At 38.5% G+C, this 26625-nt stretch overlaps 1 protein-coding gene across 5 annotated transcripts in view; it reads left to right on the forward strand.

The window, feature by feature from the left end:
- Positions 1-26625, forward strand: part of EPS8 (EGFR pathway substrate 8, signaling adaptor) — a 173353-nt gene that overhangs the window by 70844 nt on the left and 75884 nt on the right. For 4 of the 5 annotated variants that reach the window (XM_080659543.1, XM_080659544.1, XM_080659546.1 and 1 more), the window contains exon 2: positions 12149-12238. The gene's annotated coding sequence lies outside the window, so the exon portion shown is untranslated. Of the gene's footprint in view, positions 1-8288; positions 8367-12148; positions 12239-26625 lie in introns of those variants that run through there. The other variant, XM_080659547.1, reaches the window with a different exon arrangement.

Consider the following 26625-nt stretch of genomic DNA (forward strand, 5'->3'; position numbering starts at 1 on the left):
TAACAATTTATTGACTGAAAATACACTTGAAAGATGTTATTTAATATTTTGCCTAAGCCAGGGCAAACCTTCACTTTTCAGCCAAAGGCCATATCTAAATTCTGCTGCCTGGGCAGGCGCTAGTTCAGTGATATTTAAAGATGGTAAGTCACTTTTAAAACTGATATATCCTCTGGCAGTTTAATATCAGTGCATCTCTGTGGCGTTCAGCTCAGATCATGTCAAAGTGTTGCCATAATGGCTTCAGTTATGTGTCCGTAGATCTCAATTTCATTGACACAGCTTGTCTAGCTTAGCCACCTCACCATACATATTTATTGGTAACATGCAAGCTTCAAGGATCATTTGATGTGCAAATTTAATTGCAAGTTTTATTTTTAAGTGATGACATAAGCTGTATCATTCTAACAACTATTTACACAGCTTTTTCTAGACTGCTACTCTGAAAACAGGCCTTTCATTCTGATTTAATTGTACAGAGCTGCTTGCTCTATATTAGCTTGTTAAGGTAATATATACTAGTAATGAGTCTTCCAGTAGATTCAGGCTTTGAAATTAAACTTGGGTATTTCTCCTGATTTTTTGATACGATAGTACCTTATCAACATTCACAATTCATTTTCTCTATTTGCTGATTTGTTCCCCTCCCTTTCTTCCTTCCTCCCTCCCTGCCTAGTGCTACAGCACATGATTTTAGGGAGGTTAAGTCTCATTATCTGTCTAATGTGATATTTCCTGACTGTATTACAGAGTTAAGGTAAAATGGTCTGGGAAGCTTTGGTACTCTTACATGAAATGCCGTTTTCTTTCCAAATGGCACTTAAAAGCCTAGAAGTACCCATGATTTTAATAAGTGAAAATAGTACAGTTCTTTTTTTTTTTTTTCTTAACCTTTCTGTGGATAACACAGGTTTTGGGGATGATGTTATGTTTAAAAAAATGCTGTTTTATAAGGAACATCTTATCAGTTCTTTCGACATGCATTCAGCAAACCAATTATGCTGAGTGCTTGCACTATCTTGAGTTAGGTGAAAGTTGAAATCTTAATGATGGGAAATGTTGGTAGTATATGCCAAAAGCTTCCATTTTCAATGTCTCTCAGAAATTCTTTGTATCTATTGTGTTTCAGCAGAGTCTGTATTTAAATGGGAAAATCTCAGCAAAAATTGGAGGTTCTGTCAAGGTGTTGTTTGATAATTTGTGAGGTGAATTTACAGATGTCCTCCTAGCAACTAGTAATTTCTCCTCATTTATCATTAGGTTGTCTATGTGGTAATTTATTTTTTCTGGAAATTTATCATTCTATGTTGAAAAGAGTAAAACTGACATTTACTATGTTTTAGCCAAAATCTAATTAAGTAGGTTTTCTCTTTTTAAATTTGAGTTTGGAAAATCTTCTAGAATATTAGATCTGAATGCGATCTTATAAATTTGTCTCATTGATCTCATTTTACAGGTGAGGAAATGGAGGCTGAGGGAGGTTAGGTTACTTGCTCAAGGTTACAGAGCTATTAAGTGGCAGACTTGGTGCGTGAAAACAAGCCTTGGGTTTCCTAGTGCTGAGGTCTTTACACTTTACATGTTCTTGGTTATTAGGACATGAATAGAAATGAAAAGTCACTCTTTTCTCTTTCTTCTACCATTTTCTTCAAAATTTTGTTGGATTTTTTATTGACATTGCCAAATAAGATTGTGATATATTGTAACTATATACAGTGATTCCTAGGTTGAAAATGACATTTAAAATCTATAATCAAATGTATTTATGTGGTATTTCTGTTAGTATATACCTACACGTTATCAATTTAAGGCAAAATTACATTACCATTTTGTTCACTTATATACCCTACTACATCATTTTGCAGTTCATCTTTGTGAACTTAGTGTTTCCCTAACTTACAGAAGACTCAAGCCCGTTGTGGACACGAAGATTTAATTATGATCTCACTCTCCCACTCTGTGGGAAGAATGAATAATGTTGTCCCTGATGTTTTTATTTATTCACCCCAAGCAGTGCCCATTTGTATATTTTTTTGTTTTCTGTCTTTAATCCAGTTTCTATGACCAAACAATATCTCAAACCCAAAGTGACTCACTTAATCTTTTTTATATTAACCAATTAGTTCTTCCTCTCATGCACATATCATGCATATTTGCCCTTTTATGTGCCTGTAATATATTAGTAGTTAGACATGATTCTCCCAAAATAGGAATTAATATTGCATCTCCTATTCCTTCTCCAGATAAGTTGTTACAACATTTGGTTGGTATTCTACCCAAACAAATTTAGCTAGCTTAGCTTATATGTAATTGAGATTTTGCCATATGTAGTTCAGAGTTTCTTCTAGAAACCTCTTTTGTATTTTGTCTTATCAGTAGCCCATTAATTTCTTATTCCTATTTTAAAAAAAGGTTTTAAAGTTAGAAAGATAAGAAGGCTTGGTTTAGAGAAGAAAAAGCAGATAGTGAATCTTAGGAGAGGAAGGAACGATACACAAATGAGGAACTGAGTTTGAAGTGTACAGGAACTGAGAGCAAAGTTCTGCTATATTTCCAAGATGAATGGATTGTGACATTGCTGATCCATTATTCTTGGCTGTCCTAACGATTTATGTGAATGACTTCATGTCATTTTGGATCCAGTGATCTTAGTTGATAGGTTTAGCTACAGCCTGTCCTATCTGGCAGCATGTTTGTGGTTACAAAGTGTGGAATGTAGGGCAAGGTTACTCATAGAGACGTGTGTGTGTGTGTGTGTGTGTGTGTGTGTGTGTGCATGTGTGCTGTTTCCAACTTCCTTCAGTAATTAATGGAAAAATGTGTGGTAATCAAATCTATAAGGTTCCAAACATATAACATTTATGGCTACTTCTGTTAATTGCCCTGTCTTAGAAGGGTGAGGGAATAAATACCCAAGAGTTTTGCTTAGATTGTCCCATGTCACTGGTGTCCTGAGTGTGCATATGAATGATTAAGGTGTTATTCATTGCAGCTTTTTGTGAGTATTCCTCATAATGATTAGTCATATATCAGCATGTACTAGATTAGCCTTTTATGAAACTACTAGAGGCCTGGGTAGGGTCCCTAGACTTGGCCGGCGATCAGGGCCGATTGGGGCCTTCCGGCTGCCAGCCAGGGCCTCCCTTCCCCTGCTGTCAGCTGCCAGCTGGGGCCTCCCTTCCCTGGCTGCTGGCCGGGGCCTTCCTTTGTTCCACGCCGCCCCCTGGTGGTCAGCACATGCGAGCGATCAAACTCCTGGTTTCCCAGTCGAACTCCCACGGGGACAGTTTGAATATTAGGCTTTTATATATATAGACTAGAGACCTGGTGCACGGGATTTGTGCACTGGTGGGGGGCGTTGCCTGCAGGGATTGCCCAGATGTGGGATCAGCCTTGTGGCTGTGGGTCTGCCCTCTGAGCAGCTGCTCCCGCTGTGGGAGCACTGCTCATCCCGGTCAGCCGAGCGGCGCTCTCACTGTGGGAGTGCACTGACCACCAGGGGAACCTCCTGTGTTGAGCGTCTGCCCCCTGGTGGTCAGTGCGCATCATAGCAACTGGTCGACCGGTCGTTCTGGTTGTTCCGCCATTCGGTCACTGGGCTTTTTTTTTTTTTTTTTTTTTTTTAAATATATTTTATTGATATTTCACAGAGAGGAAGGGAGAGGGACAGAGAGCTAGAAACATCGATGAGAGAGAAACATCGATCAGCTGCCTCCTGCACACCTCCCACTGAGGATGTGCCCGCAACCAAGGTACATGCCCTTGACCGGAATCGAACCCGGGACCCCCCAGTCCGCAGGCCGACGCTCCATCCACTGAGCCAAACCGGTTTCGGCTGGGCTTTTATTATATAGGATAATTAACATCTTTACCATTGATTCAGAGCCAAAAAGTGTATCAGAATTCTGTTACTTTAACAGTAGGGTATTAAATATACTTCTTAACTTATTAGGAAAATGATGTCTTAGAAGAATAAATGGGCCTATTTCTAAACAGTAACATTTCTGACATTTAGCAGACCTGGGCCTAAGAAGATATTATCTTCAAAATGACAGGGGTTGGAGTTGGGATACACTTTAATATTCTTTCAGTTCAATGATACATAGAAATGTTGGGTTGGAATTTTGTGATTATATTTTTCATTTTGAAAAAGACTTTCCCTTCTGCTACTTATCTTCTCATAAAGGAGATTATATTAGTACTTTATGTTGTTCTCTCCATTGGTTCCAAACTTTATTATTTTTCTCCTCTCACTCCCTTGATAATGCTGCCCATATCCTGCGCTTTTTTTTCCTGATGTTCTTCTGTTGTAGGCAGCCTGGGTTCCCCGGGATACAGACTCTGAGGTGGAAATTAGTGTGCAGGAAGTATATTGGAAGGTTCTCTTAGGATCAACCCCTGTGGAAGGAAGGGAAGGAAGAAACCAGAATGGGCAGAGAGGAAGTTAGGCTGCCAGGCAGTCTCAGTGGGGATCTGTCCTCTTGGGGAGCTCTGAAGCGGGAATGGCTTTTCACCATTGTCTCTAGCTGAGGAGAGGGTCTTTACATTCCCCATGTCAGCCTGTTATTGGAGAAATTGGGGTGTCCCCTTCCAAGTGCTAGGGGTGGGGTCCTTATGATATCTCAAGAAAAATAATTTTCTGAGACTAGCATGGGAGGATGAGTGATTTTTATTTGCATGGAATTACATCCCTGGGTTTCCAAAGTCCCATCCAGTCATAGAAGTGTAGCTGGGGTTTCAGCAAAGCTAAAAACAAAGCCAGTGTCCAGAGTTTCTTTTCCATGTTGCAGCCGGGTCCAGTTCAGCATCAGGCCAGTTACAACCCATTAGTCCATTGTGTGTGAGGGTCCTTATGGCAATGGGCCATGTGGGTGAATGCAGGGAAGCACGCCTAAGCAACCAGAGTCCCAAGGGTCCCAAAAGCACAAGAGCACAAGAGAGCGAGTTTCTTCAGGGAATTAAGTATCCCAAATTTGGCCCCCTTGCAGTGGCATGCCAATTCTGGCCAATAACCTGTTCCCAGGTGTGACTGACAGCAAGCACCTTTCCAACATCACCCCAACTTTACTGGGCATGTGTCTATTCTCCCTGTCCAGTCCCTTCCCCCAGCGATTTGTGGGGAATAGACTGTGGCTTCCTGGGAAGTGTAAAGCTTTAATTCCTGGTGAAGCTGCACAAATGGCATGCCTATAATATCTGGACTTTTCTTTGCTCCTTTCTTGTTATTAATAACTAGGTTAATTACAATGGTATCATATCCATCTTTGGATGTGGGCTGCCTTGGGAAGGGTGCATGAGCTTTTGTGAGCAGACTCTTTAGCCAAGGACATTCTCAAGAAAGCCGATGGCTGAGGGCAGTATGCTGGTAGCACTGTAGCAACTGGTGAATAAATCTTTCAGTCCTAAAAATGGGATCTTTATGGTACAACACTGTTTCCATTTCACCTTTTTGCAAGGGTGCTGGAAAGGGTTGAGAATGGCCTGGGGATGGGTCAGGATTTCCAAGAATGGGGAGTTGGAGGACATACTGGTCAGGAGCTTGAAAGATGGTAGAGAAAAGTTGGTGTGGAGTAGGTTCTGACAGATAACTGAGTTCTGGCATTGATTATTGTTTTCTAAAAAGATTTTAAATTTCTATCTACAGTGACACCGTTCCCTTTTTAAGTTACAGAAACCTGATGAAAACTCTGATGGTCCTTGCAGAGCAGTGTGCATATCTGTAATTATATAAATCCTGTTTGGTTTTTGTAAAACCTACCTATTTATCCTTTCTATTCTATTCTTTCTTTAGAATGAATATATATATTCTAGTGGCCCGGTGCACGAATTCGTGCACATTGAAAGGAAATTAATTATAAGAATATTTTAATATCACTATTCGCCCTTTCTCTATAATAGAAGTGTCAACCAAATTCACTATCGACAATGACAGATGGAAATATGCATGCAATTAGCACCAGTGAGAGCTTTATGTGTATCGCACATGGGTGAGTCAACTTAGCCTTTTATAGATATAGAATAAGCTTGCTTAATTAGACCTGCTTTCTGATGTAGCTAAACTTTTTCCAGCCCAGTGAAGCACCCCAACTTCTCTTTAAGGTAATTTTCAGCAACACAGCAGTAAATATCAACACAAAGCAGATTATTATTGTAGATCATGCAAGGAGAACAAAGGGTGAAATATTTAAGTACAGCAGTGTTTGACTATATTCTGTGCAGTGAGAAAACCTGAAGTCATTTTCAAGGTCCACCATTTCTTACTTCTTTTCAGACGGGTCACGTTTCTAAATCTCCGTTTTCTGGCTAATGAAAATAGGATTCCACTGAGTCTCCTATCTGACTATTCCAGGACTTCTGTGAAGATCAAATGAGATGAGGCATGGGAAAATGCTTCATAGATATTTGGTTAAAGTGTGAAATGTTTCCACCTGTGTTCCTGTAACTTCAAGGAGGCTAGTCGCTAGGGCTAGGGAGAGGAAGCGGGCCTTGCTACATGAGGTCATTACCCGGCATCCACAGCGACCATTTCCTGGCTGGGCTGGGCTATGGGCTGCATTTTGTGCCATGGGGTCTCAGCAGTCTCGGCTGCGATTTGGTGGGCTGTTGCTCCAGGGTGGTGGTGGGGCCTGTGTCCCACTGGGGGAAGCTGAGTGTTGCTTTCTGGGCGCCAGATCCGCGGTGCCATTTCTTTGTGTGCATCACAGCAGCTCCTGCATTGAGCATCTGCCCCCTGGTGGTCAGTGTGCATCATAGCGACCAGTTGGAAGGTGGGAAGGACACTTAGCATATTAGCCTTTTATGTAGATAGATTTTATTGTTGATAGTATTACAGATGTCTTCCATTTACCCCCCTTTACTCCCTTTCTATCAGTCCCTACCCGCCCCACCCCCCAGGTCTTTACCACCCTATTGTCCTTGTCCATGGGCTATGTATATAAGTATATAAGTTCTTCGGTTTCTCTCTTCTTGTCCAGTTTTCTATTCTTTATAGGCTTTTTTCCTTCCTCCATCGCTTTAATAATTGTGCTTTTATTTTTGCGTCTTCATATTAAAGAATAGTTGAGTGCTAAATTTTGTTTGGTATATCTGTTAATGCTCAATCACAGTAAATCATTTCCTCACATACTTTGTAATTCCTAAATTATAAACTCATCTTCAAGGGGATTGTTTTTTGTTTTTGTTTTGTTTGGTTTACTTTTCTTGCTTGTAGAAATCCCACGTGGCCTTGTTTATGGAGTGTTATTTATAATGGTTTTCTGTTTTGTTTATTCCAAATAGTCCAAGGATATCACTAGCCCAGGACCCAATTTATTTAATTTCTTAGCTTGGAGATTCTCGTACAAATAAGATTCAAACCTCAAAACTGTTGTGTCACAGGCGTAGGCTTGTAATTTCTGGATGTAGCATTTCCCCTGCCCACTCATCCAGACTCTCGGGGACAAGCTCCCTTGAAGTCTTTCTAAGGCAAGGGTGGGTTTGTTCTGCTCCACTCACCATTTCTAATTACGATTACAGTCCTTTGAAGATGGCTCTGGTTTTATGGAAGGACCTCAGTACCAACTTTATACCTGCCCCAAGACCTCTTCTGTCTCTGCTTAGCATCAGGCTGCTACCTACAGTTGTTCGGGTTTTTCTTCAGAAAAGCAGGGCCAGAAATCTAGCTCTGGTCAGAGAGCACTTCATTCTGATCTCTTCTTCCTGAGACATCTCATTACCAATACCAAGTAGCAGTAAGCGCTAAGGAGACTCCAGTGTCCATTCCTGGCAGCCACAGTTGACAGTATTTGCTTTTGTGCTTACCACTTTGTCCATGTTCTATAATTTTCTTTATAGCAAGTACACTGTGTGTTTAATTTTTAAAATTTGTTACACTCCTTTTCATCTTTTCTGTTGATAGTGGAAAGTCTTCTTCATTAGCCTAGTTGACCCAATTGCTATATCCGAAATTCCTACAACTTACTGATTAACCTCTAGTGCTCAGAGTCCACCTCTTTAAAATGGGAGTAATAATAGTGTCTATCTGTATAGTGTTAGTTTAGAGCACATAGTAAGTTCTCAATCAGTGTTAACCATCATTATTTGCATCATTTAAAGCTTTAATCTGCCACCTTAGGGAAGAGTTAGAAATGCACTAGAGGCTGTGTTTACTTACTTAACAAGAAGAGGAAGTCTTAGTTAACTCCCTAGAGAAACTAAAGGAGAAACTTTGTTCAGTATGGTATGTTGCTGAAACTGAAGCATCCAGCTCCACCCTCTCTGTTGATAAGCCAAAGGTCATTTGGCACCAAGAGTGAAGTGAGAGAAATGCCCTCTCAGTATTGCCTGGAGGACTGCTTAGCCGAGTTTTGCCTGGACTGTGTGGGTAGGTAAGTTGGAGTTTGTGAAATATTTTCTTTGCTAAGGAGGGCTCTCAAAGGCATAATTATTATTGAGGATATTTGTAGACCTTTTAGTCTCTGTAAGCTCTTTAATAATCTTTTAAATTCCCATTTGGAATTCCAAGTGGATTCTGAATTTGGTGAAATTGGGTCCTGCTTCTTGCTAATGGAGATGGAGATTTAAAGGATTTTCTCCCCTTAGGTCAGGGTGTTTAGGAGAATAAGTCCCCCCTCAAAAGAGCTAAGAAGATATCTGTTGACTGTTAACAGTTGGGAAAGTACAGACATATCATGCTTTTACAAAGTTATTTTTAAATTAATATGATATGCAGAAGACTGTGATTATCCTATAAATATTAACTGCTTTGGATTGTTGACACAATGTTAGTTGTACTACGAAACTTTGCTTATTAACCGAGTTCAGCTTCTTAGGTTGTTATTGGCTTTGATTCCACAGACTTAACACTGCCAAATTTCTGTGTAAACATTTTCTTGGGCCTAAAATGTAGTGAATATGTGTATTTAAAGTTGTTTTTTTTTTTTTTTAAAACCCTGTATATTAATGGAACTTGTAAACATTTAAATAGTCAATTAATGGAAGTTTTTTAAAAGAACAACTCTTTAGAAAATCCAATTTTGTACTTTTGATGTTTTAAATATAAAATTTGACCTCAGTGACAAATATATGTAATTCTTAATATATTTTTGTAGTTCTTATCAATTTGTTAATTTAATTTAAGTCAGAAAGAGCCTTTGGTTATTATTCTGTTTCTAGGAATTGGGTGCAAGGCTAAATTTTAGTATTTAAAAACAAATATTATATCACAATATACTAGATAGAGAACAAAAGTAAATAACTGGTTACATCCATGTTTTGGTGCTGGGAAATGTAATACATTCTTGAATTCAAGTGCCGTGGTTATGGCTGTATTGATCCTTTTTGAAATACATTATTGAAAATGTTGATTTTCCTTTAAAGTGTCTGTTTTTTATTAAGACTTTCTACATCATAGGAGAATTATCAATGTACACAAATTATCACTACCTATACTGGCATTGAATGCATCTTTGGTAGCATCAATAGGTGAGGTGGCTTGAGATGTTTATGGCCTGATTTAGTTTTACCCTTGCGACAAAGCTTTGGCCAGCTTTACAGGCCAAATTTTAAGGCAGATGTTAGTTGAGTATAAATTTCATATGTGCCCTGGGAATGGTATATAAATATTTTGTTCTTTGCCGACCCTATTCTCACCTAAAGGAGGCTATTGTACCGGGAATGCTTTAAAAGTTTCTGTTTTTCAGCAGCTACCCTTGGAAACAGTTCTTCAGTTTAAGTAAATTGCACATAAGAGGAAATGTCTGTGGAGAGGATAAGACATTTAGACTCATTTTTTATGTAAATAATTCTGAAATAAATTATGTCAAGAAGTCTCCTTTTTAGTTTATTTTTCAATGAAATTGTGTCATTAATTCATCAAGGTAGGTATGATATTTCCTTAGGGGAATTTCCTTAGAGTTTTAGGGGGAACATAAATCAGCTCATTATGCTTTAGTCTTGTAAGTAATAATTTAGTTGAATTGTATAAAAATTTTATATAGGTGATATGATAAAATAGGTGATCACATACTCGTGATTATTTACCTTATAGGACAGTTCTAATTTAATTAAACAAGTATTTTTTAAAATTTATTTTAGAGTGAAGTTTGTGAATGTGTTTTCAGAGAGGAAGGGAGAGGGAGAGAGAGATAGAAATATCAGTGATGAGAGAGAATCATTGATTGGCTGCCTCCTGCATGTCCCCTACTGGGGTTCGAGCCCACAACCTGGGCATGTGTCCTGATTGGGAGTTGAACAGTGACTTCCTGGTTCGTAGGTCGATGCTCAACCACTGACCCACACTAGCAGGCTGTGTGTGTATTTTTAATTGTTTAATTTTATATGTAAGCACTTCAAAATGGACTTTTCAGCTATGTGAAGAAATTATACTTTTTATTTTAGTTAAAAGTGTGGCATTTGTATACAGAATCTTGTGTATGGAATATATTAACTAGACTTGGGAATTTGATTAGAAGAAACTTGTGATAGTTTTAATTCTTAATATATTTTTTAAAATTTAAGGCAATCTGTGAAATATTTTCTCTCTGTACTTGCTAATGTAAAATCTGAGCTGAATTGCTATGTGTGTTTCTTAAGCTTGCTTGAGATCTCACACGAACATTTGTCCAAGAAGGCTTTGCTTTTAGGAACATTTCTATAGTTTCTTGAGTATTAAAAATGCATTATGTGAGATATTTATGTAATTCAGGATCATATTTAGCTCTGCTCATTATGCAATTCTAACGACCATATTTAAAAATCTGACATTATTACTGTTAGTATTGCATTGCATTCTTTGTTTTTCTTATTGTTTCTAAAAAAATACTTTGCCCTCATTTGCAAGTAATTTTTCTGTATTCCACTATTTTATACAATTTACCGGACCAAATGACACAGTTAGTATCCATTAAGTAGAGCCCATGCATATCAATCTTGGACACAAAGCCTGGGATTGTAGTTGGAAAAAGCCCTCCTGCTGCTCTTCCCTCTCCTTCCAAAGACTTGAATGTAGTCTCTCAATTTATTCAAAGCCTGGGTTTGTGAAAGTCAGTTGGTCTCCTTTCTGCATATTCATAACTGATGTTGCACTCTTCTGGATAAAAATTGTCAGTGACTTTCCCATTTCTCATCATATAAAACTCAAAGTCTGATATGTAACATCATTTGTAGCCACGTACCTTATTTTATGGCTTAAGCTTTTTGATCTTTATGCTTTACACCTCCCACTTCCTATCTTTCTCTTTACCCATACCACAATTGGAGTTTCTGCCTCATATCCAAAATTTACATCATCCTTAAGGTCTACCAGTCGCCCCCATTAAATTTCTTCTGGCCCCCCCTCTTCCAACATTAAAAGTAATCTATTACTTATTTTCTGCATTTTCTTCAAGTACTTCCTGTTCTGTCTTGTGTTAGTGTTATTTTTACATGTGTTACAATGTTTCACACCTTCTATGTAACATTGTCTGACTTTAAATGATCCACTGAGTTAAGTCTCTATCTCTTATTGGTTGTGGTTTCATCTTGTATCTCCCATGTCGCCTTGTATTCAATAGATGCTCATTGTAAATATTGGGTGACTGAATAAATGGAATGACTGACATGATAGTGAGTTATTGACTGTAAGACTTTTCACTGCTCTGTTGGAATAGACATTTAGAAACAGAGAATCAACTAGAGATCTAAACAAGTGTGGTATGGTTCTCTGAATCAGAGCTGCTGCCCACAGTGAAAGCTGAAGAAACAAAGAGCGGTCCTAGATGATGTTTAGTGGCTTAAGACTGACAAGGAAAGAATGACTTTTTCTAGGTAAAAGCTTTGGGCTGAATAGGTAATTGAAGAGTAACATTTGCTTTGTAACTGACTACAGTTTTGAGTCAGAACGTTTTTCAAAAGTTCATAGTTTTGGAATAGTACTGTCAGTTCTGCTATCATGCTTGTTTTGAAAATGGGATATTGTTGATACTAGGGAACAATTTGAGTACAATATAAATCTTACATTTGTTATGTGTGATTTTATCTGAGCGATAGTAGGTGAACACAGGAAACTTCACCAAGCCACATAGGAATATACAAGCACGCACCTCAGATATCTTTTGGCTACCTTACTTCACTGCATATTGTAAGCTATAGCCATCCCTATCTCATTTTATAACTTTCCCTTCAATTTCAGGTAACTCTTCTTCCATCATTTCACAATAACTCACCAGCTACAGCCCTTTGGACAGCCAATTCTACAAGCAAAGTTCATGTCTTTTTCAAGGTAAGGTGCCATATTGCAGTTTTTTATTTTCTTTTAACAATTTAACATATGTAAAACTGTGCTATGGTCCCTATTAGGTTCCTTTCTTATTTTATGTGTCACACTATTTCCCCCATAAGCCTTGAGGTTTTAATGACGTGATTTGCATAGCATTGTGGTTTTCAGGAATGCATATGTTGCATTATAACAGAACTGACTGTATTAATTGATAACATACAAAGTATGAACTGATAGTTTTTTCTCTCTCTTTCTCTCTTTTTCTTCTTCATTTCAACTCTCTTTCTCTCCTCTCTTTTAATGCTGAAAGACACTAAATAGTCCCTGTAAGGAGGAACCCAGTACCATAGAGCAAAATGTCAAAGAACTTGTTTAATGAGTACTGTAAATATATTAAATATATTAAACTTGTTTAATGAGTACAGTGGAAATATATAGATAGGCTCAAATGCAAGTAGAGACGGAAAAGTTAATAATAAAAGGCCTGTGGCCCCTGGAGTAAAAATATATCTTACCCTTAAGTAATAATAATTATGTTTAACATTTTTTGGAGCCTTTGCTATGTAGTAGGTACTATGATAAGTGCTGGACATAGATTATGTCACATAATTTTTATAAACACTATAAAGTAGGTGTTATTACTGTCTTTATTTTAGAGATGAGGAATAAATGGCTTAGAGGGGTTAACTTGCCCAAGGTGGATAACTCATAAATATAAATGGCAGAGCCTGTTCTTAAATCAGGTGTAACGTCTATAGACCTTCGTGGTCTCTCAGGGTTCTTTGTAGATTGTAAATAAATAACTTCCACATGTGTATTTCCTCTGCACCTAACTGTGTCTGGTTGGCATCACTGTTTTAACCCCTATTATAGATGAAGAAAGAAAGAAAGGTACTCAGCCCAAGAAATACCCAGATGGTCAGAGGTAGAGCGATAACAGAAACTAATAACAGAGTTTTATCCCATTGGGATTATACATAAAAAGGGAGAAAAATTGGACAGTTAGCAATACGGGGGTGAGCTGAACTAAGGAAGAAGAGAAGAAATGATTGCATTGGAAGTTAGGGACAAAGAAGTGAATTTATCAGAATATGCTACAATTGGAAGTAGGGAGCTTACTGGAGAATAAGCAGGAAGGGACTAATTCTATGGTACGTGAAGCCTAATCAGATTCTTATAAAGAAGCTCAAACTAGCACCAATTTCTACACAGGAATATGGTAAGAGAAACTTGAGGTCATGAGCATAATAAATTGATTATGTGGTAAGTCCCGATTTGTAGTAGGCTCAGGAAAAAAACACACACACACAGGAAAAAGAGAGGAAAGACACTAGAGGAAGCCTTCAAAAGGCTTTATTTGTTCTTCTTTTATTGTACATACTAGAGGCCCGGTGCATGAAATTTGTGCACGGTGGGGGCTGTCCCTCATCCCAGCCCGCACCCTCTCCAATCTGGGACCCATGGAGGGATGTCCGACTGCCCGTTTAGGCCCGATCCCAGTAGGATTGCACCTAAATGGGCAGTCGGACATCCCTCTCACAATCCAGGACTGCTGGCTCCCAACTGCTCACCTGCCTCTGCCTGATTGCCCCTAACTGCTTCTGCCTGCCAGCCTGATCACCCCCTAACCACTCCCCTGACAGCCTGATTGATGCCTAACTGCTCCCTTGCCAGCCTGTTTGTCCCTAACTGCCCTCCCCTGCAGGCCTGGTCCCCCCCAACCCCCCTCCTCTGCCAGCCTGGTCACCCCTAACTGCCCTCCCCTGCAGGCTTGATGGCCCCCAACTGCCTTCCCTTGCAGGCCTGGTCCCTCCCAACTGTCCTCCCTGGCTGGCCATCTTGTGGTGGCCATCTTGTGTCCACGTGGGGGTTAGGATCTTTGACCACGTAGGGACAGCCATCTTGTGTGTTGGAGTGATGGTCAATCTGCATATTACTCTTTTATTAGATAGGATAGAGGCCTGGTGCATGGGGCGGGGGGGGGGGGGCGGCTGGTTTGCCCTGAAGGGTATCCCGGATCAGGTTGGGGGTTCCCTTGGGGTGTGGGGCGGCCTGGGCGAGGGGCCTTTGGTGGTTTGCAGGCCGGCCACACCCCCCGGCAACCCAAGCAGAGGCCCTGGTATCTGGGATTTATTTATCTTCTATAATTGAAACTTTGTAGCCTTGAGTGGAGCCAAACCTCCTGCTCGCTCCATGGCCGCAGCCATTTCTGTTGGGATTTATTTATCTTCTATAGTTGAAACTTTGTAGCCTTGAGTGGAGGCCTGGGCCAGCCAGGGTGTGCGGAAAGCTTGGCTTTCCATTGCTGGGGGCAACTCAAGCCTCCTGCTCTCTCCAGCTCTGTGGCTGCCGCCATTTTTGTTGGGATTTATTTATCTTATATAATTGAAACTTTGTAGCATTGAGAGGAGCCTGGGCCCGCCAGGGTGTGTGGAAAGCTTGGCTTCCTCCATTGCTGGGGAAACCAAGCCTCCTGCTCACTCTGGCTGTAGCCATCTTGGTTGGGGTTAATTTGCATACACACTCCTGATTGGTTGGTGGGCGTGGCTTGTGGGTGTAGCAGAGTGTTGGTTAATTTGCATATTACTCTTTTATTAGATAGGATTGCTATTTCTTTAGGTATTCAGTTACCTCACATGTAAACAAGTGTTTAATCAGTGTTGTTAAACTGGAGGTTTTAATAAAAAGTAGAGAGAATAGTTTTTCAATTGAGTGTTGATTAAGAGCCAAATATTATACAGGTAATAGGATAAGTTATGGTGAATGTCAAGAATTAATGAGTGCTTTTGAACCTAAAGCAGGATGTCAGCAAACTGTGACTAGTGGGCCATGAATGGTTTTTACATTTTTAGTAGGTTATTAAAAACAAAAATGAAAACAAAGAATAACAACAGAGACCATATGTGGCCCACAAACCCCCAAACTGACCCTTTACATAAAGTTTGTCAGCCCCTGACCTGAAGTATAGCCCATGAGCAAAAATAGTTATACTCCATATATTTTAGGAAATTAGATTAGGTAATGGAAACTGGTATTATCCTATATAATAAAACCCTAATATGCAAATCGACCAAGCGGTGGAACAGCAGGCAGAACAACCAGTTGCTATGATGCACACTTGACGACCAGAGGGCAGATGCTCAATGCAGGAGCTGCCCCCTGGTGGTCAGTGCACTCCCACAGGGGGAGCTCTGCTCAGCCAGAAGCTGGGTTCATGGCTGGCAAGTGCAGCGGCAGTGGTGGGAGCCTCTCCCGCCTCCACTGTAGGTGGGCAGTAAGGAGCGAGGGATCCTGGACTGCGAGAGGGCACAGGCTGGGTGAGGGACACCCTCCCTCCCTCCCACCGCCGTCCAGTACACGAATTTCGTGTACCGGGCCTCTAGTATTAAATAGAGGGCTACATTTTTAGACACGTGCCTCCCCGCCTCCCCCCGCACACACACACACACACACTTGTAGGAAGGAATTGATATTTATTTAGTATGATATTTTACTAGGGGTTTTGTGTACTTTATAACCTTGGAAGAGTATAACTACTTCACAAAGGATGGAACTAGGGGGGCAGGGGTGGGGGCAGGCTGGAGAAGGTCAATGGGGGAAAAAAGGGGACATATGTAATACTTTCAACAATAAGGAATTATTAAAACAAAACAAAGGATGAACTAGGCTCATAGAGGCTAAGTTAGACTAAAGTTTCACATTTAATAATGAGACTCATGTTTGTCTGAGTCTCCCAGATAAGAAAATGGTGGAGAAAATTTGTTTGTAAAAATTGAGTATGTCTATTCACAATTCTGGCTTGAAAATATCTAAATAGATATCAGATATAAACATTTGTAATAACTTTAGCTAGTTATTATAAGATATAAGATATAAACAAATCAGTTAAATTTTACAAGCAGAAAATAGGATGGGTTGGAGAACTGTGTAATTTTATTATAACATTTACATATGAAGGAAGATCTTTGAATACACTGTATTTAAAGTAATAAAATGTAAAGAAAAATTTAAAGAAATATGAGATTTAAAATGTTTTCACTATACCATGCAAAATAGAAAAGTGAGTCTGCATCAGTAGAAAATGTGCCAGGCAGCAGTGGATTTTTGAAAAGCAGATATTAAGCAAATATTGGCCCATGTGTTTAATTGTAATGTTTTATGAAGAAGATTTCAGGGTGCTATGAAAACATGTAATGAGGGATCTAATATAGATTGGTGGGCCAGGGCAAGACTTCCCCAGAGGGGTCGTTTAAGCTGAGATACAGGAGTTAGACAGCAAAGACAAAGAGGATAACGATTCCAGACAGAGTGTGATAGGCCTCCAGGATGGAAAGAGCTTGGCAAATTCAAGGGAATGTCAAAAAAGGCCATTGTATCTCCTAACAGCTCTGAGGACAGGATTGCATCTATTTTGTTCATCACTGTAAAGCTCTCAGCAAGATTTACTGAATTTATAGAGAATGAATGGATAGTTTGCTTGACAATTCCTGGTATAATAATGAGTACAGGGATTGCCTGGATGAAAGCTACTAGTCTCCTTTCTGAAGACTACCTAATTATATTAAACTACTCAGATTGGTCATAATCCCTTGTTACCATAGGCCACTTAACAGTTGTCAAGGCATCAGAATGGAGCTTGACCTGCAGACAGTCTGCACAGAAAAGTCAGGAAAAAAGAATGGAGAACACTTTACCTGGATATGATTCTGAGAAGGAAAAGTGAATTTGCATTATTGCAACACCAGGAATAAATCTGACAAAGAATGAATATAGCCACTTTTCTAAAAATGACCAGTTGGGGTGAGGGTGTTTGGTACTAAAACACATGATCCCAGGTTCTTTGGGTAACCAAGTAACATGATAATCAGGCTTAGAGGTTTAATTAAGTTAAAAACTCAAATACTTCCTATTTGTGGGGCTTATTTCTTCATATTCAAAGTTGAACTTCTAAATTAAGATACTTTAAATTTATAAGTTTGGGTACATTGAGGAATTTATAACATAGAAAGAGAATAGGGAAAGGGTTGTATATTTGCCAAGTATCTATATATATAAAAGCCTAAGCCACCATTTGACCGGTAGCTATGACATGCACTGACCACCAGGGGGCAGATGTTCAACACACAGGCATGGAAACATGGAACAGACTAATGAATCTCAAAGGGAAGGGGCAGGGGGAGGGTGGGAAGAGATTAACCAACAATCTTATATGCATACTAGAGGCCCGGTACATGGATTCATGCACTGGTGGGGTCCCTTGGCCTGGCTTGCGGGGATCAGGCCGAAACTGGCAGCCTGACATCCCCCAAGGGGTCCCGGATTGCAAGAGGGCGCAGGCCAGGCCGAGGGACCCCGCTGGTGCACGAATCCACTGGGCCTCTAGTTTGAAATAAAGTTGTAGTAGATGTGGAAGGACTATTTTACAAGATATTTACCATAAATTGGAGGTGAAATAGGGGTTTACAACAATTAAGCAAAGAGAGAAGATAACTTTAGAGTAGGAAGGCAAATGAAAATTGGAGACAGAAGGAAAGAAAACATTTCAGGGTTATTCTTGAATGTTAACCTTTGAATTAAAAGTAATAGCCAAAAAGTAGTAAAAACAACACCTGTACAGCTGATTATACAAGACTTTAATAATGACACTGTATATGCTTTACTTAAGCTTGAACTGTAGTAAAACTTTAGTTTAATGTTATCAGATTGTTAAGAGTTTAATGTGAAATTTGAGGAATTTCTTACTGGATGTCATAAATCTGTTCTATTACAAAAAGAGTCATACAGTTAAGGCTAGCATATAAGGTTAAGTGTTTAAGAATTGTTTTGTTTTCATAAGTGAGGGGAGAAGAAAGAGCCCCTGCCCCAGCAGATATTTAAGGTTTTCTGAGAGTGTGTTGGGGGGGGCATGTAGAAAATTCTTATTTATTTTAAAGGTTTTCTTTTTTAGGTTAAAATTACTGAGTTAGATATTATCAAATTCACTTGGCTCATTACTAGGAACAGAGGATATTTTAACTATTGCAGTTAACAATTGATTTTTCAGAAGACATCAAGTTAACTTTTTAAATGAAAATCACAGACATGTTTTTTATGCCTTTTAAATTTTTAAAAGTTTAACTTTTGTTAACACTTTTGTAATTCCTATAGATATTTGCCATGAAACTTTAATAATGGATTAATTAATTATAAAAGCAAGATCTAAGTCTTTTCTTCTCTTATGACTTTAAAAATTTGACCTTAGAAGCCATCTTATTGAATGTATGGATATTGTGTGTGTGTGTGTGTGTGTGTGTGTGTGTGTGTGCGCGCGCGCGCGCGCGTGTATGAATCACAGACATACTGTGGAATACTAATGTATTTTATTTTGTTTAGTGCATGTTTTCCTGAAAGCTTATATGCATGTTAGATTGCTTAGCAGCTCAATTAAGAAGTGAAAAATGCAGAGGAATTTACAAAAATTATTTGAGCCTTTTCATTTGATCTTTTTGTAAAGGAACATACCTATTCCAAATCATTTTATATTTTTAAAGTAATTTTCAATATACATTGTCTTATTTTATGCCCTCCACATACTGAGAATGGTGTGTGAGGGTGGAACATAGTCAAACGGAGGGCCCTACTCCATTTGACTCATGCGAATGAATTAATTTCCAGGAGTAGAATTTCATCCACTATGTTGTTTGGGTAAATGATATACTTTTAGGAAGCGGGATGACTCTGTCTTGGCCCTAAAATCACACTGGCAGGCTTTCAAGAGCCCCTCTGAATCTTCGGCACCCCCAGAGTGGTGCTACCACCAGGAATATTGCATTTCCTTGGGCTGCTACTTTATGGGTTTCACCCTTCTGGGGTAACTTTGCCCTTCTCTTAAACTGCTCCTTAATAATAGGAAGGTCAGAGTGACTGTGGCTGATTTCAAAGAGCATAGTCTGCATCATTAGCTAACCTGGAATTTCTTTTTCAAATATTAAGAACTAGAAATATGCAGTCATTTAATATTTAAACTAGTTTCTATGAATCAGTTATAGATAAGAGTGAACACTTAATAGCTGACTTGATACATGAAAGGATGGTCATTCTACTGAAAGCAAAATACTGCGAGAGTCAGGTGTTTGAAATCCCTCCAGTCTAGATTACTCAAGAGGAAACAAACAGCAAGATTCAGTATAATTGCTTGTTATTTTGAAGAAGGAAATGTTATGTGTTATTTTTTTTCCCCTAAGGCCTGTGTCCAGGGCAGAATCATTTTGGTGTTTTTATAATTCTTTGAGATGTTTCCAATATTTTAGAACAAAAAAACAAGTGAAATTGACATAAATGTATCTGGACAGTAGAATGTTTCAAAGCTTATCTAAGTAATTGTTCTTCCAGTTTAAAGGTTTGTTTTTATTTGTACCCAAATCCTCGTGATATAATAGTCACAGTAAAATTAATAAACTAATATATGAAAAGGACACACATAAATTTTGGCACAGATTTTGTAAATGTGAAATGTTTATACCTATGTACATATGTGTAAATACATGTGCATGTGTCTCTGTGCATAAGCATGTTTAAGTTTTAGCAGGCATCCCAGTGTCGGGGTGGAGAATCACAGACATACTGTGGAAACAGAGTCTGGGCTCTTCCATTGGTCTGTTTGGGTTTGAGGCTTTACCACGTGTGATAGTGGGGAAGGATGGTTCTGCACCACAGTTTCCTCATCTGTAAACTATAGATAATAATAGAATCTGCTGTTTGGAGGAATAGTGATTATCATTTGAATTAACGGGGGCCGAGAATGTATAACAATGTTTGGCCCATATAAGCACTGAGTGTTATTTACTGTTTTTGTAAATTATTATGAAATATTGGCCACACAGTTTATTCAGGGAGGAAAAAAGAATTACCTTGAAAAAAGGTGACTATTTCAAAAGCCTAAAATATTAGTTAATTGTGCAGATTAAAATCATAAAGTTGTTTCTTTATTATTAAGAGATTATGGTATAAAAAGGGATATGTGTAAATCTTCAATGGTTTATTCATTATAATATACCTTGGATTATCTGTTTTTTTTAGTGTAAAGTTTTCTCTTTTGTGGCCAGATAATATATGTTTATGGGATGGTCTCCACTTTGAAACCTGGTAGGCTTAGGGAAATTGGTATCTTTTGTCCATTCTGTTTTAGACTTCAATTTTGTCTAATCAGTGTTTGAAAGAAATGCCACTTGTTAGACTTCCTTCCAAGAAAAACACTGGGTGTTTCAGGAAGTGGTCCTAGTGAGTCAGAGGATAATACTTTTTCCTCTGAGTCAGTTCTGAACCTCCTTGATATAAATAGGCGTACTTTCACCAAAGTTCTGCTTTTCCGATCAGATGTTAAAAATCATAATTGATACATGATCACACCAACAGCAGTACTTAAATTGGTATTTCAACTCAATTAATACTGAGGGGGGTCTTATCTAATTGGAACTGTAGAAATTCTGCTAAGTTAATTTTTAAAATATTTAAAAATTAAATGTTGTACTTCTGAATTAGTTTCTATTTCGCAACAGTTTTGCTTCAGATAAGAGTCATTTGTGTCACGTGGTCATTTGTGTCCATTTTGGAGGACATTTATATTGATAGTAATGTTCCACTTTGGTCAATAAAATTCTATGAACTTTCTTTAGCACACACATATAAAACTATAGTACAAATTTAGCACAGGATTTATTTTGCAAAACACTGTGCTAGTTTGCCAAATTTTGGAGCTGTGTCAGAGATACAAAGGACTAAATCAGAGTGGTTCTTCATAGCCACACTAAAAAACACGAAACACGATAAATAATTGGCAAAGGACTAGAAGTTATTAATGTTGAGCTGGTCAGGAAGGACTTTAAAAACAGTGTAGAAATTGAGGAATTGATAGATGTAACATATAAAACTGCTAGTACGAAGGATGTTTAGGGTAAGAGTAGAGACCTGCAGGTCAGTCAAAAAGGAACTGATAGATATAGGTGTAGACAATGTATCTTAACTGATCTACGTGTGATTTTGCATATAATCCAGCTAACAATCTTCTCATTTTTACAGATGAGTAAACAGGGCCTTAGAGAAGATATGATCTGTCTAAAGTCACAGGGAGATGGTAGAGTCAGGAGTTACGTTCAAGGCTGCCTATCTTCACAACATGTTCCTTTTATTATGACACAATTCCACAATGAAAGTATTGGGATATACTCAGTAAGTTTTTATTGTTTCCAGTAGCTCTGAAAAAAAACATCCACAAAGCATTTTCCTTCTTGGCAGAAATATTGACTTTTTTAGGGCTAAGGAAGTTGTCTTTGGGTGGTAGGAAATTGCCTTATGGGCAAGTTTGCTCACCCCTGCTCTTAGGGAGCAGCAAGTAGGACTGTGTTTTTTCTAAGAGCACATTATTGTCATGGAGCCTCTGTAAGGTTCTCAAGGTCAGTAGATATGTTTGGGGATAATTTGTGGGTAGTGGTGATCCGAGCTGTGAATCTTTTGCCCACTTATATTAGTAGACTGATAGCTGGTCATTTTTCTTTCTTTCTTTTTTTTTAATCGTAAGGATTGAGCTTTGGTTGGAGTCTGACTTTTTGCCTTGGCGCCTACAGCCATTACAAGAGTATGCCCTTTTGTTTCACCCGATTTCCCTCACAGCAGGGAAGCAGCCATGTGGCTCTGGGCGAAATTGGCCTTCCTTGAAGTGAGAACAGTGGCAGTTGAGATCAAGTGCCGCTCTTGTAAATACTGAGTCTCATGTCAGATACAATTCAAACACCTGTTTCCTGGAGACATTTTTGGTTTAGCATCCCGGAATGAAATCGCTTCAGTTCCTGGGAGAGCAGGGAAATTGATTGTGTCTTCCCAGCTAACTGGAGTGAACTACTGTGCTGCCATGTGCTATTCCCAGGGATTTTTAGCAGCTAAGTGGTAAAAAAAGAAAGTATGAAACTCCTCATGTTGTCACATGCTTTATTTGTAGGCAGGTTTGGAGTTTATGAGGGTAACTTCCAGTCATCAAAGGTACTTAACACGTAAAGCGCCCAGCCGGTTTTGTCTTCCGGACGGAAAGTATAGTGTCAGTCACTGGTGACTGGGCGCTTAACATGTTAAATAACTCTCCCTCCCCACAAATGACAAGATAGGGCACTTTTCTACTGTGTTCTGTTCTGTCAGGTGGCCTGCATGGGGGAATGTATCTGACAGGAAGCAGGTCACTGAGCTAATACACTGGCCTTTGTCACTGATGTCACTGAGCGAATGCACCAGGGCTTCAGAGCTGCAAAGACCTCTTGGAGAGACCCTGGTTTCCAGCCTAATCAGTACTGATGGGGGACCTACTAGTTTAAGTGACCTGTCCAAGGCACAGAGTTAGAAATAGTCCTGGCAAAGCAAGGACTAGTATTGACTTCAGCATGAAGTGTTCTTTCTAAATCCACGCAAACCTAAATCAAGTTGACATCTAACAGGGGTGGGCAAACTTTTTGACTCCAGGGTCACAATGGGTTCTTAAACTGGACCGGAGGGCTGGAACAAAAGCATGGATGGAGTGTTTGTGTGAACTAATATAAATTCAAAGTAAAGGAGCAGAGGGGAGAGCAAGAGAACCCTCCGCTCTTTTGGCTCCGCGGGCTGGATAGAACAGCCGAATGGGCCGGATCCGGCCCACGGGCCGTAGTTTGCCCATGGCTGCAATAGATGTTCTGCTCTCACATTGATGGAATGATATTTTCTCAACTCACACAGAGAGTGGATGGGTGCTGGTAGGACTGCTGCTCACCATCAGAGAGTGTCGGGGCAGAATTGGAGAGGTGAGAAGATAGGATTAGAAGAGGATTTCATTTTCCACTCCATTTGGGGAAAATGTGGAAGATAGCTGGTAATAAGAGAAGTCAAAATGGAAGGCAGGAGAAAGGGAGACGTCTGTTTTACAAAGTGAATGGCAGTGACTTGGAGAGACTTTTGGGGCGTAGGGTTGACTCTTTTCCCTAAGTGGCTCTTGTTAGAAGTTAGTGATATTAAGTATTTTCAGTTTTTAACTCTTTAGTTAACGTATTTCATACTAAATTTTCTTGCTTTTAGAACATTGTTTCATTCTGTCTTAAGAAGATTTGAAATAAACATCTTAATTTGCTCAAAGTAAAAAATAATACTTTTTTTTTATCCGTTAAATAACTATTTATTGACAACTTCATTTTTAGCTCTTTGACATTGGGCATGTTATTAAACTCTGTACCTAGCTTAACTCATCAGTAAAGTGAGGATAATGGTTTCTACCTCATAAAGTTGTTGTGACAATTAAAAGAAAATAAATAAATGTAAAGCACTTAGAATAGCACCTGGCACGGCACATAGTGTTATTGAAATGTGAGCTGCTACTGCTTGCTGCTGTTCCTCTTATCTTTCCTCCTGTCACTACTATTAGCAATCGAGGTAGTAGGTTAGTTTTCTGAGTGCATTGATTATAAAATCAGGTGCCTTAAAATGGGAACAGTGGTGCCCTAACCGGTTTGGCTCAGTGGATAGAGCGTGGGCCTGCGGACTGAAGGGTCCCAGGTTCGATTCTGGTCGGGGGCATGTGCTTTGGTTGCGGGCACATCCCCAGTGGGAGGTGTGCAGGAGGCAGCTGATCGATGTTTCTCTCTCATCGATGTTTCTAACTCTCTATCCCTCTCCCTTCCTCTCTGTAAAAAATCAATAAAATATATTTTTAAAAAAATGGGAACAGTGGTTATGCTAGCTGAATCATACCCAGTTCAGTTAATAAAGAGCTGTAATTAAATTTGGGGGCTATGTAGAAATATTAAAATAAACTTGTTCTTATGAGCAATACATTTTTATTAAATCAAATAATGCTTCTGCCCCCAGTTTTCCCTACCTCAGTTTACAGGACGTCTACCCAGGTGCTTAGAGATGGGAACTGTGGGAATGGGAAGAAAGAAATGCAAATGTGGCCTTACCAGCCCTCGTGATAATTCCCTCTTCAAATTTCCTCTTCCCCCTGACCTCAAATATCCTACTTACCCAAACAGATCCATCTTAGCTTCCCAACAAAAATCCACCCAATATGATCCAGGAACATGAAGGTTTCTGGTGATTCTCCCATTCCCTGATTGATCCAAACACTTTTTTTTTTCACTTATTAATTCACTGTAGAGAGTTGTGTTTGCTCTTTTTCAATTCCAGGTGCTCAAGTCCAGGAATATAATTCTTGGCAAAATAAATTTTCTTTTTTGGTGTATAAATTGACACTGGCCCGAAAGTGGGCATGTTACTATAAAAAAAAATCCCATTGCTGCCCAAGTGGAATAGTAGTTCAGTTGTTTTTCTCTCACTTTCCCATTTCTCATCAAATCCAGGTTCTTAAACTTGAAGTGTTGAAAGTTAACATTTTATAGATTTTACTGTCTTTTTTTTTTTTTTTGGTAATTCTTTTTTATTCTCTTTCATTTTATTTCACTTAAATTCAGACCATTACCTGAAATAGGAAAACAAGAACAACATTCTTGTTCAGTTATTTTTGCAACAGAGCACTGTTTTTGTGCATTAGTCTTAAAACATAGAAAGCACTTTGAAAAAATTCATAAATTCTGTTTCAATGGTTTACTAGTTATCTTAGATTTTAAATGAGGAAATCCTGAAATAACATTTTCAGAATGAATCGCTCAGTGTCATACTTTTTAGATGCTAGATTTGCCTCAGTCTGACGTTATGTCCTTACAAATACTATCTTCTCTTCTAAGCAAGTAACAGAAGTTGTAATATTATATTTATTATTTTACTTATTTCATGTTAGTTCTCCCACTAGATTGTAAGCTCCGTGAAGCTAAGAACTATGTCTGTTTTGTTAACTGTACTCTGTATCTAGAGCTATTTTGTTTAGTATTCTAGCCATTAGCTACACGTGGCTATTTACACTTAAATATAAACTAACATAAATTTCACAAAATTAAAATTTCGGTTTCTCAGTGGCACTAGCCACACTTTAGGTGTTCAACACTTGTATAGAACAGTGATGATACAGTAAATTTTCATCATGGAAGGAAGTTATTTTTGACAGTGCTCTAGGTGATGTTCACATAATGCTTACACAGTGAGTACTTGTCAAATGAGTGAACGAGTGAACTAGTACAATTATTGACTTGGGCCAAGTAATATTGAATGAATCTTGATTGAATAATCATCTATAAAGATCATTTTGGCTTTTGATTAATCAGTGTTGACATATTCCCATCCAATTTCAAAATATTGGATTTATCTTTAGTTAAAGGAAAGTATACAGTAGTGCAGCAGTTTTTACCTGGAGTACCACAAGAATTTTTAAAACATGCAATAACTGACTAGTCAGGGACACTGACCTTTTTTCCCTTAGATTGTCATGACAATAGTAACTGTCCAGTGTGAATGAATTAAAATTATATCTACTTTTTTTTTGGTCAGATATGTAAAAAATATAACATTCCTTGGTTTGCTGCAGAATTTCAGTAATTAGTTTGTGTGTGCCATGAGATGAAAAAGGTTAAAAATAGCTACCATAGTAGATAAAAGCACGGCTTGTGGTCAAATCTTAGCTATGATATATAAGTATCGTAGCCAAGTTACCCTCACTTACAACTTTTATAATTCCAAGACTCCTCATTAAAATGGGGATAAATAAGCTCTAACAACTCATAATGTGGTAAGAATTAAGCAAAGTCATGCACATAAAGCGCTGGCATAGAGACTGATACACTGAAATGCTTACTAAATGAGCATTATATTTTTACAATAATGAACACAGATATGTCTAAATTTACCTCAGTTTATGGATGATTTCAGGGTTAAAAAGAACTTTATTGCTATTTTTGAGAACATCCATTGTTATAATTTGGCAGACTTTTTTTTTAAAGGCAGTACTACCCACAATTAAAGCTTATTATACTTACCATCTTTTAAATGTAAAATTTAATTGCCAAATTAAAACATTGGACTTAATTTTTCTCTTCTTTTAATTTTTCTGACTGTGTAAATGTCTATCATCTTAGGAAAAGTTAGTTTCACAGTTGTTTTATAGGCAGCTTGACTTGTAAGACTAATGCACAGATATCTCTGACTTTTGTTTTGGGGTAGCTCAAAAAGAATTTGTTCCCAACTCTATTCATTCAAATGAACTTCTCTTTGGAAAAAATGTTGCATAATGAAAACGAATATTTACCTAAGGATGAGTTTCATTTAGCCACATAACTATTGTGCATTTAAAGCTATGATTTAATTTCCAGAAAAACAATTAAGACATTTTTTATTAGCAATAATACCTGATTTAACTGGGGATATTGCCTCCAAATTAAGTACCTAACTCAGCTGTGCATTTAAAGCTATGATTTAATTTTCAGAAAAACAAAGCATTTTTCATTAATTAT

Source organism: Plecotus auritus, assembly GCF_963455305.1.
Source record: "Plecotus auritus genome assembly, chromosome: 3".
Taxonomy (NCBI): Eukaryota; Metazoa; Chordata; class Mammalia; order Chiroptera; family Vespertilionidae; genus Plecotus; species Plecotus auritus.